Source organism: Pseudorasbora parva, chromosome 12 (genome assembly GCF_024679245.1).
Source record: "Pseudorasbora parva isolate DD20220531a chromosome 12, ASM2467924v1, whole genome shotgun sequence".
NCBI lineage: Eukaryota > Metazoa > Chordata > Actinopteri > Cypriniformes > Gobionidae > Pseudorasbora > Pseudorasbora parva.
The window spans coordinates 25,262,262-25,282,967 of record NC_090183.1 but is presented as its reverse complement, the minus strand read 5'-3'; the positions used below and the strand labels follow the sequence as shown (position 1 = coordinate 25,282,967).

At 39.8% G+C, this 20,706-nt stretch overlaps 1 long non-coding RNA gene across 1 annotated transcript; it reads right to left on the bottom strand.

Moving 5' to 3' along the window:
- Nucleotides 1–137: 137 nt before the first annotated feature.
- Nucleotides 138–2,762, bottom strand: LOC137093572 (uncharacterized). The gene is made up of 4 exons (XR_010908506.1): nt 2,655–2,762; nt 2,169–2,310; nt 1,556–1,711; nt 138–290 (listed from the first exon to the last, which is right to left on the bottom strand). It is a non-coding gene; the product is annotated as an uncharacterized lncRNA (long non-coding RNA).
- Between the last annotated feature and the right edge of the window lie 17,944 nt (nt 2,763–20,706).

The window sequence follows — 20,706 nt, the reverse complement described above, 5'->3', positions numbered from 1 at the left end:
AAATTAACATTTTTGCATACTTTGTTTATAACGACATTCAACATTTATTTTAAGCTGCAAACTGATTTAAAATCCGTGATATCACTGACCCTCTAGGTTGTTTTTAAGAAAGGATATTTCTTAAGGATATGCTCCAGTCATTCCATCTCTTATCTCCCGTCTTCGCACGCAAAAGTCTGCTGCATTCGGTCATTGACCACAGCAGTGTTTGATCGCATCTTGCTTTACTGGATATGTAGGACATTCACAGGACCCTCAGAGGATGCATCCTCACCAATGAAAGCAATCGCCTATTGGATCAAATGTTAAAAAAAAGTAAATAATAATAACAACAACAGTTAAACCTCAAAAACACATGATTCCATTCACTAATTCTTTACCTTACAGAGATATTCAATTAAAGAATGCACAATGAATTCCTTAAAAAAAATACTATGCAAATGGTTCTTTCCATGTCAATGGTTAAACCTTAAGTTTATAAAGCGACAAGAATACTTTTAGTGCGCAAAAACAAAATTAATGACTTTATTCAACAATATCTTCTCTTCTGTGTCAGTTTCATGTGCCCTTTACATTCAGCACTTCCATTTAGGTTCTACATCTGAATGCTGGCTCAGTATTGGCTGAATCCCGAGTCAGCATCACATGTATGCGACATGCTGCTCAGGTTAAAGGGTTAGTTCACCCAAAAATTAAATTTATGTCATTAATGACACCCTAATGTCGTTCCACACCCGTAAGACCTCTCTTTATCTTCGGAACACAGTTTAAGATATTTTATATTTAGTCTGAGAGCGTATGCAAGTGTATGCACACTATACTGTTCATGTCCAGGAAGGGAATAAAAACATCATCAAAGTAGTCCAGATGTGACATCAGTGGGTTAATTAGAATCTCTTTTTAGAATCGAAAATACATATCATGATTTGGAACGCGTGTCAAACTGCTGAAATCACGTGACTTTGCTGATCCGAATCGATTCACTGATTCATAACTGATTGAATCTTTATTTGAGGATTGAAAACAAACAGGGAAGAGAAGACAATGCTGAATAAAGTCGTAGTTTTTGGAGCAAAATGTATTTTTGATGTTTCAAGAGCTGCTTAATTAACTCACTGATGTCTCATATGGACTACTTTGATTATGTTTTTATTTCCTTTCTGGACATGGACAGTATAGTGTGCATACACTTGCATACGCTGTCAGACTAAATATAAAATATCTTAAACTGTGTCTGAAGATGAACGGAGGTCTTACGGGTGTGGAACGACATTAGGGAGAGGAGTTAATGACATCAAATTTATTTTTTGGTGAACTAACCCTTTAAAAGCGTCGGCCAATAAAGAGTTGGAATTCTGAAGTAGAACCTGGAAATGCTGAATGTAAACAGCACATGAGATGGATACAGAAGAGAAGACATAGTTAAATTAAGTCTTTATTCATGACCTGAAGGCAGACAACCTATTGTATAATTTTTAATTAAATTATTCTTTAGTTGTCAAATTATATTTAGCTCTTGTTTAGTAACCAATTTTAACTACAGGAATCCACTTACCCCTGACTCAGATCTGCAAAATGCTGCTGGAGATTGTACAGGGAGTCTCACATTTTTGTGCCCAAACTTCTCCTTACTCTTTCTTACCTCATCTTCATGGACCAGAGCTGCACGCTCAGCTTTAAATTTGCGCTTGAGGGACTGGTGCCAAGTGTCCTAACACATGTGGGAAAAATATGGTATAGTTAATACAGGCAAGATACTTTGAATGCATATAAACAGAATCTACCACTTTCTGTCAATTAGAATAGCTAAGATGTAAACAAAATCTAAGACCAATTAATAAATGGAACAATAACCTTAAGGAACTAATATTTACACTGGTAAAATCATTTCACATGATGTAAAGTCTACCATTCCTTGTAACTTACATAGCCGTTCCCTTCAATATCCTTTAGAAAAGGGTATTTCACAATAAGTTATTTTGCAACCTGCACATATTCTGCATTTGTTAGATACCTAAAAGATTAATTTAAAATCAATTGGAAAAAAACTAAAACATTTTTAATTCTTATTACTTAAGTAACAAATACTTCAAATCCATGTCAACAAAGCACTGTTTCACACATATGCATTCAAAATATTTATGTTGCTTTACAAGTTGCTGACTTACATTGTGTGTTCTATCATGAAGAACTCTGATGATTCTGTGTCTATCCTTCTGGCATTGTTCTTTGTAATCAAGCTTGGCCTGAAGATCTCCAGAAAAGACTGGAATGGCAAATCCAGCAGGCAGTCTTCCTCTAGTTGCATTTCTGCAGTGAGGGTGGAGTAGTAGTTAAAAACTTGCATTAGTAGTAATACTGATGATTAGCCACAATGCTGAACAATTTTCTAATGTGACACATGCATACGGTTACTAATGTACCAATGAAGATAAGTAGTGGTCGGCTGATGTATTGACAAAGCAGACATTGTCTGAAAATTGGCCTTTATAAATTTCACCATCGGCTTGTACGTTTTCTGGCTGGTCGATGTTACTTATTTTGACAGCGCTGAGAAGCACAGTCTTGTGATATTGAAAAAAAATCAATATCGGTTGATCACTAAACATAAGGCAAATATAATACAAAAACTACACAAAAAATGTTATACTTACATTTCTTTAATCGAAGTTTGTTGATAGGATTCTGCCGGCACTGGTTCTAATGTTAGTGTCCCCTCATCTCCTTCACCTCATGTAAAAATTTGTTTTTTAAAGGAGCCTTTAAATAAATGAGAGATCATGTTATCTGTAGGCCACACTCTATTGCTTCTCCATCTACCTCATTTACTGAAATTTAAAAAAAAAATTTTTTTTGATTTATCAGTGAGTTGGATGTTTTAACATCAACAATAAAAACAATGTCTTTTTCAATAACCATTCAGCAGTATATAAAAATCAACTGTAATTTAGAAAAATACATAATAACACTACTTGTACACACTGAGAAAAGGTACAAATATATCACTGGAGTAGTATCCTAAGGTACAAAATATAAAAGGTACTGATATGTACCTTTTAACGTAGTAACGTTAACAGATAAATTAACTTTTTTCCGAGAGTGAGAGTAGAGGCAAAATCCTTTAAATTAGCAGCTCAAAGACTAGAAACTTATTTCACTAGTTACCGTAACCAGTTCTGCTTAATAATGGTAAACTAATTTCACTTGCTGTCCTTGGAAGGGCTCGATGTCTACCGTCCAAGGCACAATTCCGGGCACTCGCCTCAGTTGACTGCTGCTTACGTTGTTCGCTCTTGCATGACTGTCAGGACTAAATGATTATAACTCACGTGGACATATGTTTGCGTTATTTATAGAATAAAACTGATATAAAATCAACTTCGATAATATTCGTAAGGCATATGATTTTAGACTGACCAAGAGACACGTTAAAATTAACCCAGACAGGCTTTCGCTTGCATCCACAGAGAACACGTATTAACGTTAACGTTACTGTAGTAAGACAATGCTGGGAAACTGAATTAAAAAATCTGGGGTTACGTTACTTATTGAGACCCAGCTTTAGTGAATAGAAAAGTCTATTCACACAAAGCGCGGTAGTTAAATCTGTTAACGTTAACGTTATATGGCCGTTTCATTGCTTTTTTTCACAACACATTGAGCAATGTCTCGCGGTAGAGTATAAGTTATCTTAATTTATGTTTAAAAATAATTGTAATAACAACAATAAACTAAAAAAACATAACAATGCGTTGGTTTGTCAGGTCAGTGTTTTCGAATAAATTTTTCCCTCACGCGTCAGGCAGGCCTAACGTTAAACGTTACAGAGGCAATGTGAAGGTGAACATGATTCGAAAGGTAACCAATAATTTTCACTGTAAAGTTACTTAAACCTAAACTTACCTCTGAATTTCTGTGCTTCGTCTTCAGTAACATGTATTCCAGATTCTTCCATTTTTTGAAGAAAACCCTCCATCAACAGCGTCAGATTCAGAAATGAGCCATATTGTCGAACCGTCGTGCACAAGCTCAACTTCTTTGCGCATGCACTGCGCGGTGCGCGCGGGCTACAATCCCATTGGACAACACGAATTTAAAGAGGACTCGCAGCAAATATGCGTGCTTGAACTTTGAGACAATGTAAAAGTATCCATAAAGTATCCATATAATAGTATCCATTATCCATGTTAAATAAACGTTAAATAGTTTCATCTACATTGTGCGTTTGCTACGAAAATTACGTGCATGTATTTGTTTAACGTTATATTAATAGAAGAACTTAAAACAGCTTTTATATCAGTTTAAAATTACAATACAAAATTCAGGCTTACTTTAACAAAGTTGCTTTATGTTTAAAAGTTATTATCTTTATACTTTGTATAATCAATAAAATGTCATGCGCAAAATGTACAGAATATTCATCAAAGATGTGGGCTTTTAAATATATATTTTTATATTTTGTATATCTCGTCCAAATAACCAAAACTATATGAAAATTAATCTCTTGCTCAATGTTGAATCTATTTGTGGTTGAATAATGTTTTGTTCACTGAATTGTTCAAATCAGATCACTGTGGATGTTTAGCCTGTAATAAGCTTTTACTGTTTCATCCACTTTGGCTTACTCATTTTGTCACACATGCAATTGTACCTTTGTTTGTGGATTTAATGGTTCAAACATGGACCCTTTGACAGTTGGGAACATATGTGTACCTTTTTATCCCCAAAATGGTACATATGAGTACCATAAGGTGTAATTATGACCCATTGAGGGTACAACTTCACCATTTGTACCCTAAGTGTTCACAAATGTACCTTGCCCGTACCCTTTTTTCTGACAGTGTATATACGCTATAAAGTGCGTATCATATGCACGCAAAAAACAGCATATCATATGCACGCCAAAATGAGTTTTGATGTATACATTCCACGACATTGTCGTACTATTTATACGCATTTATGTGTGATCAGGTTGATACTTAGAAGGGAGATACTTAGAAGGGAGAGGTTATTATGTGAGTATAGGTGACCATAAGTCTGAGTGGACGTCCATGACATGCGGAGTCCCACAAGGGTCAATTCTAGCACCTCTCCTGTTTAACCTGTATATGCTGCCACTGAGCCAAATAATGAAAAAGAACAATATTGCTTACCACAGCTATGCTGATGACACCCAGCTCTACTTAGCACTGTCACCCAATGACTACAGCCCCATTGACTCGCTGTGTGATTTTGGAGTCAGACCTGAGTTTCAGTAGTCATGTCAAAGCAATAACTAAATCAGCATACTATCATCTGAAAAATATTGCAAGGATTAGATGTTTTTTCTCCAGGCAAGACTTAGAGAAACTTGTTCATGCTTTCATCACCAGTAGGGTGGACTATTGTAATAGCCTTCTTACCGGCCTTCCCAAAAAGACCATTAGACAGCTGCAGCTCATACAGAACGCTGCGGCCAGGATTCTGAGTAGAACCAGAAAATATGACCATATCACACCAGTCCTCAGGTCTTTACACTGGCTTCCAGTTACATCTAGGATCAATTTTAAAGTACTCCTACTTGTTTATAAATCTCTCAATGACCTAGGACCTCAATACATCGCAGATATGCTGATTAAATACAAACCCAACAGATCACTCAGATCAGCAGGATCAAGTCAGTTAGAAATACCAAGAGTTCACTCAAAGCAAGGAGAGTCTGCCTTTAGCTATTATGCCAGCCGCAGTTGGAACCAGCTTCCTGAATAGATCAGATGTGCTCCAACAGTAGCCACATTCAAATCCAGACTCAAAAAACATCTGTTTAGCTGTGCATTTACTGAATGAGCACTGTGCCACTGTACGTCCGACTGATTGCACCTTATCTATGCATCATTTTTTAAATTATTTTTATAACTGTTTTAGTTTACCTGTTCTTTTATCTTCATTTTATTATTTTTAATTATCTTTACATTGTTTCTTTTTCTTATGCATTTTTTAGCCCTATTTTAATTCCTTTCTATGTAAAGCACTTTGAATTGCCATTGTGTATGAAATGTGCTATATAAATAAACTTGCCTTGCCTTGCCTTGCCTTGATATATACAGTACTTCACTTTTTCTCTTTTTTCTTTTTTTGTTAGAGCCTTATTCCAAAATTGATTAAATTCATATTTTTTTTCCTCAATTCAACAACCAATACCCAATAATTGCAACGTTAAAGGGGTGATTAATTGAGAAATCAACTTTCCCTTGAGCTTTTGAAAAGGTTGTGGTAATATAAGAATATCCTGTATGTTTCAGAGCTGAAAACGTCCCGGTTACGTCTGTAACCTTAGTTCCCGGTATAGGAACGAGACGCTGCGTCACCGCTATGGGAATGCCTCTGCTTGATTGCGTCGTGAAGCACGTATGTAATCAGTCCAATGGAGAGATGGAACGTCATAGGCGGATGACGTCATCGACCCGGAAACTATAAAGACTGCCGGCAAACACACGCCCCCAGCTTCTGAGAAGGCCTGAAACAAGCCGCTAGAGGGCATGTGGGGAGTATGGCCGGGTGACGCAGTGTCTCGTTCCTATTCCGGGAACTAAGGTTACAGACGTAACTGGGACATTCCCGTTCAAGGAACTCGAGCTGTGTCACCGCTATGGGAACGATAATACCCACATCCCCATACGAGCTGGGTGCCCGCCTGTTGAATTGTCTAAGGAGCGAGCACCCGAGCCCCAGGAGTAGAAATTATGTCTAGTTCGTAGAACCTGACAAAGGTATGAGGCGAAGACCACCCTGCCGCATCACATACATCTTGCAGGGGGGCCCCTGCCAAGAGAGCCTGAGAGGCCGCCATACCCCGGGAAGAGAGGGCCCGCACAGCCAAAGGAGAAGGCTGCCCGACCGCCACATAAGCGAGTGAGATGGACTCGACCACCCACTTGCTCCTCTGCTTTAAAACTCCCCCGAGGAAGGTCCATAACAGACAAATAACTGTACTGTTCTCCTCAACAGGGCAGCTATGTGGACATAAGTGTCTAGGCACAAACAGTGCATGAGCAGATAAGATGTCCTGGTCCGACATCACCCGAGACGGAGGACAAAGGCTTGCAGCACAAAGGTTCGAGGAGCCTTAGGAACATAGCCCGGCCAAGAGTATAAGAAGGCCTTGGCCATACCGGGTGCAAATTCCAGACACGAGGGTGCCACCGAGAGAGCTTGTAAATCTCCTATACTCCTAGGGAGAAAAGCGTCTTTAGAACAACAAACCTATCGGAAACTTCCTCAAGTGGCTCAAAGGGAGCCTCGGAAAGACCTTGAAGTACCAAGAGATCCCAGGTCGGCACCCTGGTGCGAACTGCAGGCCTCAGCCTCCAAGTGCCACGAAGGAAACGAGTAACCAGAGGGAGTAGCCCCAAGAAAACCCACCAAAGGAGTGTGGAAAGCACCTGAGGCCGCCACGTACACCTTTAATGTGGGGGGAGCTAGCCCAGCAGAGAATCTCCCCTGCAGGAACTCCAGCATCACGCTCGCAGGGCAGTTAACTGGATCCCACAGGCAATCTCTGCACCATAAGGTGAAGGGCCTCCACTTCAGTGTGTGCAGTTTCCTCGTGGAAGGAGCTCTAGAGTGTAGAATGGTCACAACAACCTCGGCTGAGAGACCAGAATTTATGAGCTGGGCCCCCTCAGAGGCCAAGCCCATGGTTTCCACAACTCCTGGCGAGAGAGAATGTCCCTCCTGATCGGAATCTCCAGGCGAGAGCCGTCGAGGAGAGACACAAGGTCCGAGAACCATACTCGGCCTGGCCAGAACGGGGCTACTAACAGAAGATGGGCCCCGTCCCGACGCACTCTCTCTAGAACTCCCGGAAGCAGAGCAATCGGGGGAAAGCTGTACAAAGGCAGCCTCGGCCACTCCTGTACCATAGCATCCAGTCAGAGAGGAACTGGAGACACTAGGGAGAACCACAGACGACAATGCATATTCTCTTGAGTGGCAAGCAGGTCACTTGAGCCCTGCCAAATCTCTCCCAAAGGAGCTCCACCACCTCAGTGTGGAGTCTCCACTCCCCGGGCCTCGGCCCCTGCCTCGACAGGATGTCTGCTTCCACATTCAACCGCCCAGGAATGTACATAGCCCTCACTGAGAGCAGTTCCACTGGGACCAGAGGGGAATAAGGCGCGCCAGCTTGTATAACTGGCGTGACCTCGGACCTCCCTGATGGTTGATATAGGAGACCACCGATGTGCTGTCTGTGTGAACGAGCACATGATGGCCCCTGAGATACGGCAGGAAGTGTTTCAGCACCTGAAATACTGCCAGCATTCTAGACAATTATGCCACGAATGATGGTGTTCCTTCCATAGGCCCTGGACCGAGCGACCACTCATGGTCGCCCCTCCCAGCCCGTAAGGGAGGCATCCATGCTCAGAGATACCCGCTGGCATGGTGCCCCCAGTAACGGGCCTTGGCCTAGAAAGCAAGGGTCCCTCCGCATGACCAAGGAGCGGAGACACCACCATACACAACACGGAAAGGATTTCCCCTCGGGGAAAGCCCTTGGTTTTTTAGTCACCACTGTAGTGGTCTCATGTACAACCGGCCACATGGAATGATATTGGACGCTGCTGCTATGAGACCCAACAGCCTCTGAAACTGTTTCACATTGAGCAACTGGCCTAGCTTCGCCCCACTTGAGGCCTCTGATGTACTCTGCGGAGCCAGTGCCGCGGGGAACGCGAGCCGGTACGCCCTCCTCAAAGAGCGCCCGGCGGGATCGCAGCACACGGAGAGGCAGAGCCTCACAATACTTGCAGCCGGCACCCTCGAGTGCCGACTGCACGTGCTGTTCACCCAAACAAACAACGCACATCGGGTGTGTATCCCCGCTCGTAAGGAAGCGTGAGCAGGGAGGAACACACCTTCTGAATGACTGTTCGTTCACCATAATCTCTCACTGTCAGTAATGTCTGTATTTTGTGAAAAAACAACAAAGTCTGAACTCAGACACAACACAGAGACAGTTTGGACAATGAAACATAAAGCGCTTGTTGAAGGCAACAGAAGCTGGGGGCGTGTGTTTGCCGGCAGGCTTTATAGTTTCCGGGTCGATGACGTCACCCGCCTATGACGTTCGGTCTCTCCATTGGACTGATTACATACATGCTTCACGACACAATCATGCAGAGGCGTTCCCATAGCGGTGACGCAGCTCGAGTTCCTTGAACGTGAACTTCCTTGTTTGTCAAAAAAAAAAAAAAAGTTTATAGACACCAGGCCCAGAAAACGATTGTGTGCTTCATCCTGACATTATCCTGTGGCAAAACAATGCCTCTACAGAATAATAAGCATGTTTAATTCTTAAAACATGTTTAGTTCAGCAATAAACATGCCGAAGAAGACATCAAGATATTGCAATATTCCTGGTTGTAAAAGAACACAGTCGCTGCATAAGCATAATATTAGGAATGTGTGATACTTCATTTATTTTTAATGAAGTTCCAGCTCACGTGGTGAAGACATACTGTACGTGTGTTCACTTCATTTAACTGCAGAATTGTTTGTAAACAAGGCTGGATTTGCAGACATATTGAGATTAAAACACAATGCTGTTAGCCTGACAAGCCAGACCCACATCAAGATGTTTGGTCTGGAAACTCACCATTGACAGGGCTCAATCCGAGGGGCCGGATTAATGGTTGTCTTTCAAACTCCCTCTGCACGCGATAGAATAGCGCTACAACCAACCAGAGCAACGTGAAGCGGAGCTGATAGATTAAAAATTCGCCGTATTCGGTCGGCAAAACTCTGAACACATATTCCCTTTTTAAGAATGACTTCAGTGCCGTTCTTTGTCCTTTTCTCAGAGAAAAGCTTAACTCCAAGTATTCCAGAGTTGTGTTCAGAGCTGATTCGAAAGACCGGCGTTCGCCAGTTTCTGTGTTTACTAGAAGCACGCAAACGCAACTCGGCCCGTCGTCATTATGGTCCCGCCCACCGGTATTGAGAGTTGCTAGACGACACTCGTGGGCAGAATAAATTTGTTGCCGCTACGGTGCGTCTAGATTTCTATGCTACAATGCTGTGCCTTCTATTTTGGATCCGACACGAATGGTGCAACACACTTGTGTGAGTAAAAGCTCATTAAATATTTAAATCTTATCCAATCCGTTTACTTCCAAGTCTCCAGTGTGGCACACCCATCAAAACCCAGCATTCAGGAGAGACCCTCAAAACCAGTGTAGAAAATAGCCTATTACTTATTAGTTATGATGTTTTTGAATGCAAAAACTGTTGCTCAGACAACAGTATAAAAATAAAAAAAAAACTGTTCATGACAAAAAAGTTTGTTTGAAATATTTAGTAAATTATTTAAAAAAAAACAGGAAAAAAAAATCACACATATTCACAGCCTTTGCCATGACACGCAAAATTGAGCTCAGGTGCATCATGTTTCCACTGATCATGTTTGATATGTTTTCTAAAACTTGATTTGAGTACACCTGTCGTACATTTAGTTGATTGGACATAATTTGCATTAAAAAAAAAACTGCCGCATTTAAGGTCCCATTGAGCACAGTGGCCTTGATCATCCATAAATGGAAGATGTTTGGAACAACCAGAACTCTTCCAAGAGCATGCTGCCCTCAACTGCCTGGGGGAGAAGGGCCTTAGTCAGGGAGGTGACCAAGAACTTGATGGTCACTCTGACAGAGCTCGAGCATTTCTCTGTGGAGAGAGAAGAACCTTCCAGAAGAACAACTATCTCTGCAGCACTTCACCAATCAGTCCTGTATGGTAGAGTGGACATAAGGAAGCCACTCCTCAGTAAAAGGTACATGCCAGACCACCTGGAGTTTGCCAAAAGGCACTTGAAGGACTCTCAGACCATGAGAAACAAAAAAACTCTTGTCTGATGAAACAAAGATTGAACTATTTGACCTGAATGACAAGCATCTGGAGGAAACCAGGCACTGCTCATCACCTGACCAATACCATCCCTACAGTGAAGCATGGTGGTGGCAGCATCATGCTGTGGGGATGTTTTTCAGCGGCAGGAACTGGGAGACTGGTCAGGATCGAGGAAAAAATGGTTCATCAAAGGTTCATATTCCAACAGGACAATGACTCTAAGCACACAACCAAAATAAACAAAGGAATGGCTAAAGGGTGACTGTGAATGTTCTTGAGTGGCTCAGTCAGAGCCCAAACTTGAACACGATTGAACATCTCTGGAGAGATCTAAAAATGACTGTGCACCGACGCTCCCCATCCGACCTGATGGAACATGAGAGGTCCTGCAAAGATGAATGGAAGAAACTGCTTCAAAAATAGGTGTGCCAAGCTTGTAACATCATACTCAAAAGACATGAGGCTATAATTGGTGCCAAAGATGCTTTAACAAAGTATTGAGCAAAGACTGAAAATACTTATATACATGTGATTTTTTTTTTTTTTTAATTTTATTACATTTATTTTTTTAGTAAATTTGTTAAGATTTCAAACTTCTTTCACATTGTCATAATGGGGTATTGTTTGTAGAATTGAGGAAAATAAATAATGAATTCAATCCATTTTGGAAAAAGGCTGTAGCATAACAAAATTTGGAAAAAGTGAAGCGCTGTGATTACTTTCCGGATGCACTGTATATACTTATCAGGCATAACATTATGACCCCTGATATGTGAAGTGAATAACACTGATAATCATTTCATCATGGCACCTGTTAGGGTTTGCTACTGCCTTTAAGTGTTGCTAGGCTTCCTCTCACTATACAGAGTCGTCCTTCGAGGACTCCACTCCTTAGAGCTCTGTTTGAATAGCAATTCCGAGTTGTAGGCTCTCCATGAGACTCATTGGAAGCTTTGCTGAGTGTGGAATGTAGTTACGCCTCCTCTTGCTTTAGAGAGTCGTAATGCTGAGGCTTCCAATCTTAGAGCAATTGGCTAAGTATTGGTACTGAGTGGCAGGTTCTGTGCAAACCTAGTTGGTACTTCTGGGTTAGGAACATTGCTAGGTCTCTTCTTACCATAGAGAGTCATTCGGTTAAAGGCCTCTGCTCCCCTGAGCTCTGTCCGATACTGTGTCAAGCTGCTGGCCCTATTATGTAGACACCTTGACAGGAGTAGGACTTAGTGCTGAGACTTCCATCCCATGAGCTCAGCCAGGACCAAAGTTGCTAGGCTCTCAGTGAGCCTCCTTGGCTAATGCACCTAAACTGAAGCTTTGCTAGGCCTCCTCGTGCTATAGAGAGTTATCCTGCTGAGGCCTCCGTTCTTACAGTTTGATCAGGAGGTAGTATTGAGTTGTTAGGCTCCGTAACAAGTCGGCTACGTTACTAAATTAAATGAGCTCAATAGAGAATTATGGGTATTTATATGTATTTATTTATAATGAATCATAATGTGTTATGATCGTGTGTGTGTGTGTGTCTGTGTGTGTGTCTGTGTGTGTGTGTGTGTGTGTGTGTGTGTGTGTGTGTGTGTGTGTGTGTGTGTGTGTGTGTGTGTGTGTGTGTGTGTGTGTGTAGGTGTGTGTGCGTGTGTGAGCTCGATAGAGAATTATGGGTATTTATATGTATTTATTTATAATTAATCATAATGTGTTATGATCAAATTGATTGGCCTCCTGCCAATGTCAATTTATGAATAAATAATTTATTTTATTTGTAAATAAATAAATACATTTTACTATTGAAAAATATATTCTAAAAAGTTTTTTAAAGATGTGTACACTATTCAAGGTGTAAGGAAAATATGTTTTTTTTTTTTTTTTATGTTACTTCAGTTATTATATTTTTCATTCTTCATGAAAACCACTTGAAACACAAATACAAAATTTCTAAAGCATTTGCCAATATTTTAAATTATATTTCTGGAGAAAAAAAAAAAGTGTAGTTTAAAAGAAGAATTGATTTGTCATTGACCCATTTGTTTCCAAAAAAAATCAATGAAATTGAATATTTGTACTGTCATTTTGTTTAAAATAAATCTAACCAAAACATGCATGACTTAACAGTACACCCATTATATCAGGGAGGCTGAGTTTGAGGGTTATGCCTTCACAATTAGAGCTTTCTTCTGTGGAGAAACATTCAGTCGAAGATCAAATTAAAGCTGTTGAAAGAAATAAAAGTAGATCATGCTTAAATTGCTTTCAATTATCTTTGATCACCCACAAATGAAAGGCAAGAAAAATTACCTTGAATTCATTACCTTAGCTTTTCCATTAATTACTCACACTCTTTAAACTCAAAACTCATTAAAAGGAGAGAATGTGTGTGTGTGTGTGTGTGTGTGTGTGTGTGTGTGTGTGTGTGTGTGTGTGTGTGTGTGTGTGTGTGTGTGTGTGTGTGTGTGTGTGTGTGTGTGTGTGTGTGTGTGTGTGTTGCTCTGTTGCCTAAATTAATTTAGATATTTGAAATTACATTTCTGGTCATAATCTCATGTATTGAAAGGAAACATTAACAGAACACAGGATAGTCGAATTCATCAGTTCTGATGTGTGTTATTAATTTGTCGGTGACGGCGAGATCCTGCTAACCCTGCTTCTTTCTCCACATCACTTCCCCTCATTCATTTTGCGTTGTGTAATTCTATTTATAAATGAACAACTTATTAAAAGAAGACAAGAAAAATTAGCCACTGTTCCTTGGATTAAACACCAAGAAACAAAATGAGCCATCTAACCCATAGTGACATTTACAAATTACCTGTTAATTTTAACTGAGGTGAAGGATGACAGCACTGAGCTGCTGTGACAGAACAGGAACTCAAGGATTGACAATCAGGTCTGTTGTGTCCAAGAATCCCAGCCGTCTTTGTTAAACACGCCCATGCTCAAATCTCTTTTTACCTCACAACCTGCAAAACTACTGTCTTTCTGTCCTCTTTCGGTGACAGGACTGCATTGTTTTCTAAAGGAAGCAAAGCAATCAAAATTCAGTGGGCCTTGGCATTGACTGCTTGTGGCTACCATGTGTGACAGCGTGTGAGTGTTTATATACTATGACAGAGCCAAGTTCTGACTCTGGCTTGTATTCTCACATCCAGTCCTCTGGCCTGCTCTGACTCTGCTTAGAGTAGCGCTGAGGTGAAATGATGAATAGTTACAATCAGTCTTGTTTTAGCAGCCAGAGCTCCAGAGGATAGCAGCCTCTTCACAAAAGATGGAGAAACGAAAGAGAGAGAGAGAGGGGGGGGGTGCTCTATCGTGGTTTCGAACAAATCCAAGGTGAGGTTGTCGACTTAATGCAGTGTCACCTTGCCTCTTCCCGTCTCCATTGATAAATAGCCGCCCCACCACATAGGCACCTGGTGGGCAGTCTTACACAAACCTATTTAAAAATTAAGCATTAAAAAAAAAAACTGGAGACAAAACACAATATCCCACCATGCCCCTCCCAGTTTCTTCTCTCTCTATTCTGGAACATACACATTAGGGAATAGGAAAAGCTTGCCAGCCAGGTGACATTTATATTGAATGCTTCCGTAATGGATGCCATCATCCACTGACCTCCATTTAGCTGGAGGAGCTGTACCAGCGACTCTTTTTTTGTTCAGGTCACACTCAAGCAGAGGACAGCATGTCAAGATACCTACATTTGCACGTTTATGCTACTGAGCAGAACTTGAGGATTTAGGATAAGGAAAACGCAAAAAGTATGGGATCACATGATGAACAGTGTAAGTTGGTGTTGTTGTTCATGTTGACATTGAATTAGAGAAAGTGGTTCTCAAAATATTTGACTTTAAGGCCCCAAATATAAAACTTAAATCCTCTAAGTGTGAGATTATGATTTCATTTTAACCATCAACTTTACATTCTTCAACAAAAACACATTTAAAGTATTAAAGTAAAATTAAGATTTAAAAAAAATCTGCATGCCTTAAATTCATGACTTATAATTTAAATTGAATTAGTCCCTTTAGGAAGTGGAATTTGGAATAACAGGACGTAAAGAGGGGGCTGATTAAAGTTGGTTGAACTTTATTGATATTATACAATTCTGAGTCATATTTGATGGCAAATATAACATATATACTAGTGTATATATATACCTGTGTGTATGTATATATATGTGTGTATGTACTCAATATTTGCCTGTATGTAAATATTATATATATATATATATATATATATATATATATATATATATATATATATATATATATATATATATATATATATATATATATATATATATATATATATATATATATATATATATATATATATATATATATATATATATATATATATAATATTTACATACAGGCAAATATTGAGTTATATTTCAAGTCTTGCGCTTGATTGAACAAAAAGCATGTCAACATGTCAATCTTGATGAGAATCCAAGCATCTAAGCATATCCCTGCATTTGGTCTTAAAGGGGCGCAGTAAACTACACTCTGTTTAATGCTCTTGATTGAATAGCTTGTGTAAGTTTAATAAGGATTAATCTTTCATTTAAACAGTGAAATATACAATTATTTTACATTTGATTGCCTATACATTAGACCTACCTGAAAAACCTGAAAAGCATTGTTTATTTTATTAGTATCTTTGTGCAATAGTTTATATTTGTTTACTAAACCAATGACACATCAGAACACAAGACAAGGGAGCATATGGCAGGATCACATGACAAACCAGGATGTGCATGACAGAAGATGACATTGAAACCTAAAAATAACCAATACCAAAAAAAACCTTTGACATTCTTTGGTGATTAGCTTTGATAAATATTGCTGCAAAATTTTCATTGGATATAAAAACTACTAGACACTTTTAAATAAGCCTAACAGCACTCACACAGGCAGCCAGCACTTAATCATGGCCAGCTAACATTAAATTATTTTGAAGTTAACCAGTGTGGGTGACTTTTTCTATAAGAACGCGGATAACTACATTTAATCCCTTCTCATGTTTGACTAACCACCAGTCTCAACTTTATAGAAGACGATAATGGCGGCGCTTTAGCTAACGTTGTTGTAAATAAAACTCACATTCAGTTAATTTTGAACCGTAACATCTATGCAATAATCGAACCATCAAAATTAACACATTGTTGTTTTCACAAATCTAAAATAGAAAAGTCAAAACTTACTGAGAATAAGCCAGCCATGTAAAAGTGACATCCCAAACCGACCGTCTCTGCCACCACTGAACAAGCAGGATCTTTTTGAAAAATCAAACAATCACCAGGCAGGACAGAGTGTTGTGAAGCTGAGCAAGACCACTGGAGCTATTTTTATGCAAACACTGCTCGTGAGCAGCGGGACTTTTATTATGACAAGACACTGTCACGGGCGCCATTTCCACTTTTCCAGTCATAAGTATGAGGTAACTCTCTGTTTATCCTATTATATACATCTGCATGTGTTGAAAATTATGTTATGACGTTACTATGTGTGTTCGCTCAGCGGCTGCTGTAAAACTTTGTGCACACTGCTAAGAGTAAAGCATTTCTGCCAAATAAAACCGGATACCGAGAGTAACGCATATATGAAGCAATTGACAGGCGACTCACTCAGACGTCCCGGCTCCTTGGTTAAAATAGCATTTTTCTCACAATTTACAAATAGTTGGAAACATTTGGGATATTGTAAGAACTCAAACGAACAAAATATATAACACTGGCCTGGTGGTTTTGGGATATTTTACTGCAAAAATACTACATAGTGCACCTTTTAAACTTGAGATTTAAATTCATGGTGGAATGAAGTAGTTCCACACAAAAGAGAGATTTAATAGACTCTCCGTTGTTGTTTCTTATTTATTGACATACTTGTGCCGTTGAACTGCTGTATAAAACCAATATCACACTCGTAGACATGCGATATGGTTCTTGCCCTATGATCGAATCACAGCCGTGCTGATATAAACCAATATTTCACGGCTACTCATGTGACATTGCTTACATAGGTGCTGGTCAATTAGAATATAATCAAAAAGTTGATTTATTTCACTAATTCCATTCAAAAAGTGAAACTTGTATATTATATTCATTCATTACAAACAGACTGATATATTTCAAATGTTTATTTATTTTAAATCCCAAAATTCAGTATCTCAGAAAATTAGAATATTGTGAAAAGGTTCAATATTGAAGACACTTTGTGCTACACTCTAATCAGCTAATTAACTCAGAGCACCTGCAAATGCCTTTAAATGGTATCTCAGTCTAGTTCTGTAGGCTACACAACAATGGAAGACTGCTGACTTGACAGTTGTCCAAAAGATGACCATTGCCACCTTGTATAATTGCAAAAGAGGCTGGCTGTTCACAGAGCTCTGTGCACAAACACATTAATAGAGAGGCGAAGGGAAGGAAAATATGTTGTAGAAAAAAAAGGTTACAAGCAATAGAGATAACCACATCCTGGAGAGGATTGTAAAACAAAATGTGGGGTAGATTCACAAAGTGTGGACTGCAGCTGGAGTCAGTGCTTTAAGAACCACTACGCACAGACGTATGCAAGACATAAGTTTCAGCGGCTGCATTTCTTGTTTCAAGCCACTCTTGAACAACAGACAGCATCAGAAGCGTTTCGCCTAGGCTAAAGACCAAAAGGACTGCTGAGTGGTCCAAAGTTATGGTCTCTGAGGAAAGTCATTTTTGCATTTCCTTTGGAAATCAGGGTCCCAGAGTCTGGACGAAGAGAGGAGAGGCACTCAATCCACTTGCTTAAGGTGCAGTGTAAAGTTTCCACAGTCAGTGATGGTTTTGGCTGCCATGTCATCTGCTGGTGTTGGCCCAATTTTTCTGAGATGCAAGGTCTGCATAGCCGTATACCAGGAAGTTGTAGAGCACTTCATGCATCCTGCTGCTGACCAACTTTATGGAGATGCAGATTTAATTTTCCAACAGGACGTGGCACATGCACACAGTGCCAAAGCAACCAGTACTTGGTTTAAGGACCATGGGATCCCTAATCTTAATTGGCCAGCAAATTTGCCTGACCTTAACCCCATAGAAAATCTATGAGGTATTGTGAAAAGGAAGATGCAATATGCCAGACCCACCCATGCAGAAGAGCTGAAGGAGCTGGGCTCTCATAACACCTGAGCAGTGCCACAGACTGATCGACACCATGCCACGCCGCATTGCTGTAATAATTCAGGCAAAAGCAGCCCCAACCAAGTATTGAGTGCTGTATATGCTTATACTTTTCAAATGCTCATATGCTGTACATGCTCACACTCATACTTTTTCAGTTTGGCCAAGATTTCTAAAAATCCTTACATGTATTGGTCTTAAGTAATATTCACATTTTCTGAGATACTGAATTTGGGGTTTTACTTAGATGTCAGTTATAATCATCAAAATAAAAAGAAATAAACATTTGAAATATATCAGTCTGTGTGTAATGAATGAATATAATATACAAGTTTCAACTTTTTGATGATATTTTAATTATATGACATGTATTATAATTATAGTATAAACAAGTATAATTACAAATTTCTATTGTAGTATTTTACATTTATGCATTTGGCAGACACTTTTATCCAAAGTGAATTACATTGCATTCAAGGTACACATTTTACATTTTTGTCAATTCTTGCTTTCCCTGGGAATCGAACCCATGACCTTGGTGTTGCTAGCGCCATGCTCTACTCATTGAGCTACAGGAATGTACTTCTGACAAAATACTTTCAGACTAGATTTTTTTAAGCCATCATTTGTCTCAATCAATGTATTGATTGCGAACTGCATGTATTGCAGTTTCATGCATTTCAGTTCATTTTAATGCAATATATCCTGTTTGGTTTTCAATTTAACACAGTTGAAGTCTGCATTATAGACACATCACTAAATTTATGGAGTTCTATTAAGTTTTTTAAATATATATTTTTTATTCAAATTAAGTTAGTTTGATTTCAATTTTAATCATATATGACTATTTTCAAATGTATTATAAATATAAAGTCATCATTATTGAGTAATTTCCGCGCCCAGTTGGAAGTTTGCTTCCTGAAAACCACTGAATTAAAGCGATTTGCTTTAACAGCCAAACATGAAAGAATATGATAAATTGAGCTGTGAGATGGTCTTGTCATCATGGCTGGTTTCACTGGTTTTGGGTCTTCGTGATGTTTATTGCCATGTGACTTGTTTAGAGGATCGTGCAGTCAGGCGGGCTCTGAGAGAGAAGAGGGAGGCCTGGCCCGGTCATTAAGAGCTTTGTGCTATGTTGGCCCTGAAGGTCACACTGCTCTCTAATGATGTGTCCTTGGTGCCAGTGCATGGATGGGACGCCGTGGGGTCAGCAACTCCTCTGCAATCTAACCACTCATGTCTGCGGTGTCCTGTTTCCACAGCTCCATGCTGACCTCCTTCCAGAGCACTGGTCTCAGGCTCTTCTCCCAAACGCCACTCGTCGGGGGGAAACTAATGAGAGAGAGGCTGGAACACGGGCCCTAATGGGCCTCAGTGTTCTAGCTTCAGGCAGGGCAACTGAAAATGAGCATTTAACCACAGCCAGAGTAATTGAAAAAATGACAAGCCGTACAAACACAGAGCAGCACAGTGCCACACAATCACGCTCTTGTACGGCGCTAGCTGCAAATTATTCTGATTATTGCCATCTCCTGATTGCCGTCGATCCTCTCTCTCAATCCTTTTCTTTCATCTCCTTCTATTGCAAGGGATAAAAATGAAGAGGGCCTGTTAGATAGGGATACAGATCCGAATCAAGCAAATTGAATCAGACTGTGGTGCACAGGAGGCTTAGAGGGAGCATTTTGATTGTGGTAAATGCCTCATGTGACACGTGCAGCAGAAATCTCTGAACAAGTAACAAACCTGACCAGCACCGCCCATTCCACCAGACAATCCCAGAGCGAAACATTCCTCGATCCCTATTTCATCTTCCTTTCATCTTCACTCTTTACAGTATATCAAAGTGGACTTGAGCTGTTGTGCTGTTTTCCACATGTTTAACTTTGCTCACAGCTCCACCTGCTTGTCATTTATTGATACTGACTCCAAGCGCAAGCCAATGTGTCCTCTGAAGTTATTAGGGCAGACAGGATGGATCAGCAAAGCTGGCCTTAAATGAATCAACTGAACTTCAGAATATTTCACACAGTGCATACAACATATAGTCAGCAGACCATAAATCCTGATTATTATTTTGTACTGGAAACCATCAACCATCAACTTTTGGTGCTGTTTTTCTTGATGCCAGAGCTAATATTATCTCAACATCAGCACAAGAGATTCATACGGTTATTAAAATCATCATCATCTGATTGGAAGAGCCACTTGCCTAATGCCTAATGAGGTTGTGATCATTTCATGTTCAGGCTGAAGGATAATGGACGCATAACTCTAATAAAACGTAATCTCTAGAGTGCTAAGGTCAAATCCCAGTGCACAAGGTAAAACAATAATGCTCATGATATGAAATGAAATTGACATGCCCTTGCTTGACCCCAAAAATTAACAATCCTTGGAAACCAGCCTGCCCTTCAATCCCATGGCTTCATCTCTCAAATGAATTCTTTCCTGACAAAAGTATCCCACCCAAGAATGAAACTTCTCATGCCCATTTAGAATCTAATGCTGGTCATTTGCAAGAACACAATCTTGCTTCTCATTTCACTGCTGGGTTCTGTAATTGAGAGGACTTAGTTCCAGTTGATGATGCGGGTCTCTCCGGGTTTTTAATCATGAAAATGACTTTCCAAAGCCATCAATGGCTTTCCAAAGAACGCTGTTTA